The sequence below is a fragment of the Oncorhynchus kisutch genome, linkage group LG12, assembly GCF_002021735.2.
Source record: "Oncorhynchus kisutch isolate 150728-3 linkage group LG12, Okis_V2, whole genome shotgun sequence".
Taxonomy (NCBI): domain Eukaryota; kingdom Metazoa; phylum Chordata; class Actinopteri; order Salmoniformes; family Salmonidae; genus Oncorhynchus; species Oncorhynchus kisutch.
The window spans coordinates 25,109,856-25,114,746 of NC_034185.2; the positions used below are offsets into that span (position 1 = coordinate 25,109,856).

The 4,891-nt window shown below is 44.6% G+C and overlaps 1 long non-coding RNA gene across 1 annotated transcript; it reads right to left on the reverse strand.

Moving 5' to 3' along the window:
- Nucleotides 1-1,862: 1,862 nt before the first annotated feature.
- Nucleotides 1,863-4,891, reverse strand: LOC109900488 (uncharacterized). Its single transcript, XR_002256600.2, has 3 exons — nt 4,689-4,891; nt 3,305-3,354; nt 1,863-2,877 (listed from the first exon to the last, which is right to left on the reverse strand). It is a non-coding gene; the product is annotated as an uncharacterized LOC109900488 (long non-coding RNA).

A 4,891-nucleotide genomic window follows, 5' to 3' on the forward strand; every position in this document is an offset into this window, starting at 1 on the left:
TAATACATTCTGGTATTGGGTAGTAGATATATTGAAATGAAAGATGTGTAGTACATTAGTGAAAATGTGAATGTTTTGTGACTCAATTCATACAAATAATAAAACATATTGTTTATAACACTTTTGTAACAGTCTGTAGTGTTTTATCATTAGTGGACTACTATTGAATATCTGTTCTACTTAACTTAAATCCCTCAAGCTTAAATGTCTGCTTCTTCAGCAATTAAGGGTGAGTCATCACAACTGGCAGTGAATCACCAGAACCTTCCCTGTCAAAAGGCTTAGCTCACCTCTATTCCCCCTCACAGGTTATCAAACCCGTAACAATAACAACCTTTATTACAGTATCACAAGCCTCTCCTGAGACTGTGGTTTCAAGTGAAATAGGCTATTTATTCTATCCCATATGCATACAGACGTTGTTCCCAACTTCAACTGTAGGCTACCGTAGCTTTATAAATAATTCTGAGAAGTATTTCAAATCCAATTATATTGGATGCGTACACATCATTTGCAGATGTTATCACAGGTGCAGCGAAATGCTTATGTTTCTAGCTTCAACAGTGCAGTAATACCTAAAAATACAAAATAATACACACAAATCCAATAAATAAAAATAAAGAAATGAAGAAATATCTGAATGAATATCAAAATAAATATGGTGTGTTATGGACAGTATATGAATAGAAAAGGTGTGTACAGCAGTAGTTATATAGGATACGCCATGACTAGAAGTTGGTATAACAGTATGTAAACATGATTAAAGTGATCAGTGTTCAATGATTCTGTATGTACATAGGGCAGCAGTCTGTAAGGCGCAGGGTAGAGTACCGGGTGGTAGCCGGCCAGTAACGGTGACTAAGTTCAGGGCAGGGTACTGGGCAGTGGTGACTATTTAACAGACTGATGGCCTTTCAGTCTCTCAGTCCCAGCTTTGATGCACCTGTACTGTTTCCGCCTTTGAGATGGTTTCAGGGTGAACAGGCCGTGGCTCGGATGGCTCAGGTCCTTGATGATCTTGGCCTTCCTGTGACACTGGGTGCTGTAGATCTCCTGGAGGGCAGGCAGTGTGCCCCCGGTGATGCATTGGGCTGACGGCACCAACCTTTGGAGAGCCCTGTGGTTGCGGACGGTGCAACTGCCATACGAGGCGGTGATACAGCCCGACAGGATGCTCTCAATGGTGCATCTGTAGAAGTTTGTGAGGGTCTTAAGGGCCAAACTGAATTCCTTCAGCCTCCTGTGGTTGAAGAGGTCCTGTTGCGTCTTCTACACCACATTGTGTGGATGGTCCATTTCAGGTTGTCAATGATTTGCACGCCGAGCAACTTGAAGCTTTTCACCCTCTCCACTGTGGCTCCGTCAATGTGGATGGGGGCGTGCTCTCTCTTCTGTCTCTTGAAGTCGATGATCAGGTCCTTCATTTTTTGGACGTTGAGGGAGAAGTTATATTCCTGGCACGACTCCGCCAGGGCCCTCACCTCCTCCCTGTAGGCTGTCTCATCGTTGTTGGTAATCAAGCCTACCACTGTAGTGTCATCTGCAAACTTGATTGAGTTGGAGACGTGCGTGGCCATGCAGTCATGGGTGAACATGGAGTACAAGAGGGGGCTGAGCCTGCACCCTTGTGGGGCCCCCATATTGAGGATCAGCGTAACGGACGTGTTGTTGCCTACCTTCACCACCTGGGGTCGGTCCGTTAGGAAGTCCAGAACCCAATTTCACAGGGAGGGGTCCAGACCCAGGGCCCTGAGCTTAGTGGTGAGCTCGGATGGTGATGGTGATGGTGATGAAGGCTGAGCTGTAGTCGATGACCAGCATACTTATACATAGGTATTCCTCTTTTCCAGATGGGATAGGGCAGTGTGCAGTGCGATGGCGAATGTGTCATCCGTGGATCTGTTGGAGCGGTATGCAAATTGTAGTGGATCTAGGGTATCGGGTAAGGTAGAGGTGATATCTAGCCATGATGACAGAAATGAGTACTATGGGGCGATGTTCATTTTCTTCAGTTATCTTCGCTTTCTTGGGTACAGGACAAATGGACAGCAGTCTGGGATAGGAAGAGATAGGAGGGGAGGAGCAGAATAGAGGCGTGATCTGATTTGCCGAAGGGGAGTAGTAATGGTCAAGAGTACTCGAAGAGCGTGTAGCGAAGGAGATTTGTTGATAAACTTCAGTAGCATTTTCCTCCAATTTGCTTTATTAAATTCCCCAGCTACAATACATGCGGCCTCAGGATATGTGGTTTCCAGTTTGCACACAGTCCACTGTAGTTCCTTGAAAGCCGTCGAGGTGTCGGCTTGAGGGGGAATACACATGGCCATGAGGATGACCGAAGATATTTCTTTCGAACAAATCTCTCTCTCAAACTAATCTAAAAGCAATTTCAAACGAATCTAAAAGAAATGTAATCAAAAAGGTGACATCATCCTTTAGCCAGCCATGTGCTAGGCTTGTTTACCAGCCGTGTATCTTTGACAGGTGTTCAGAGGGTTGGTTGTATTTGTGCTACTATAGCAGCCTGTTCAGAGCAGAGACAGTCAATTTGCTCAGGCCCTGTGTGTGTGTGTGTGTGTGTGCGTGCGTGCGTGCATTATTGATTTCTTAAGCCAGTCCCTGGAGTAATCTCTGTCCTGAGTCCTGATTGGTACCTGGCCAGTGTTCTCATTAACTATTCACATAGCACTGTGATGATGCACACTCCAGTCACACCACGGATTTGGGAGATGATGTCACTTCACCTGAGCAATCCCATTGGCTAAAGACCCTCCACTGGCAGGCTCGAGCAGTGAGCACGGAGTATCAATTTTATCTCTGCTTCAAAACAATGAGGTTACAAAAAAATCACATGGCTTCCCTGGTATGACGTCGCCCCTGCAAGTTGTAAAGAGTATGAGTTACTGTAACAATGAATTGGAAATGGTATGCTTGTATAGATACTGTAAACTATACACTTTATGCTTGCCAGTAAACAAGTGATACACTGTGTTCTTTAGTTTCCAGCACAAATAACACTGGTATAATCGGGTTAATTATACTGACAATAATGTCATTTTTGTGGTTTCATAAAGGATTGACCTGTAGGATAGTAGAGGCCACATAATGATGACAACACAAGCACCTGACTCCACAGCGGTATGCGAGAGCTTGTCTTACGACCACATTGTATATATTTCTTTATGGGAATGAGTGAGACAATCTTGGCCAGCCCAAAGTTGCAGTTTCATGTAGATCTGTGTATATCTGTGATATTGGATAGTAAAGGGAATAAGACAAGTAGAACCTTCTGAAAGTCACTCACATTTTGCTTCAGGAAGTCATGTATGGTGGCGCTGTGATCCGTTTTCCTTCCTCAAAAACAAAGGAAATATTTTACTTGCCTTAGGTCAGGTCATGACAACCTGGATCAGTGTGATTGCTGAAACTTGTTCATGGTACGACACAGTTTGATTTCAAGTACTATGATGTCATACTTTACATCAGTGATTCCCAACCAGGGGTATTACGACCCCTGGGGGTACTTGGCCTAGCCACAGGGAGTACTTGAGAAGACTCATGAGACCATAAGTCTAATGGTAAAATGCACATGAGGGGTACTTCAGTGGTACAGTAACTGAAAAAAGGTTAGTAACCACTACTGTACATCATATCAAACTTTGCTTCAGGATATCTAAGGGAAACAGGACTTGTGATGATATACACATACAGTGTAAAATACACACACACACATTGACATGTGTTATTCCAATATTCTAAGGTCCTCAGGATATTCAATATAGCTCTAAGGTCATGGATCATGTCATCAGATGTGACATCTGGAATCCTAATTTCACTTCTCAAAGCAATAACTTCAACAACTTGTTTTAGCTGCCATGTTCTCACCCCTGATTGTGCAACTTAACCACTGCTTTCAGGTCAACACCATACAGTACTGGGACTGCGTGTGATGTAGGCGTCTCCATGTTCTCACCCCTGACTGTGCAACTTAACCACTGCTTTCAGGTCAACACCATACAGTACTGGGACTGCGTGTGATGTAGGCGTCTCCATGTTCTCACCCCTGACTGTGCAACTTAACCACTGCTTTCAGGTCAACACCATACAGTACTGGGACTGCGTGTGATGTAGGCGTCTCCATGTTCTCACCCCTGACTGTGCAACTTAACCACTGCTTTCAGGTAAACACCATACAGTACTGGGACTGCGTGTGATGTAGGCGTCGCCATGTTCATGTAACCAGTTTACACGTGAGACTGAAATAACACAATGCAGGGAGCCTAGCTACGAAAGGAAATGAGGTCAGGGCCTGTGACGGGCTTGGGAATCCTGGCCGCGGCTTCCCCTCTGCTGCCTGCCCTGCCTGTCTGCATGCCTGGGATAAACGTCTACTGGGTGGGAGGGCATTGCTATGGCTGCAGCCGGGTAAACACAAACACGGCTGGGATCTGGGCTGCGTTCAAGAGTGAGCGCTGTGGAGGAGGTAGTACTGATTTAACTGGGGATTGCTTTATAAATAACTTTTACTTCTGCTGTCCATGCACAATGCCAATGTACAGTGTTAAGGAAGCTACAAACTTCTTTTTAAAGGCTGACGTGTCAGCCGATGTCCCTACGTAGTGAGCTCAAATGCAACATCACAGAGTTTCACTAAGCATATTTACATATAGACACATGTTTGTCCTCACCTTAGCCTTCCATTGCTGACAGGATCCTCATAGCCGCAATAGTGGTTGAGATAAATGACAGCATATGTTAGTTCCTGATTTGAGTGACCTTTGCAACACAGAGCGAAGTTACTGCTACCCATTGGTTAATACCTCCGTTTTTTTTAATGCATCCCAAACCACTAATTACTGTAATTTACAGTGTTAAATAACAATAGTATGTG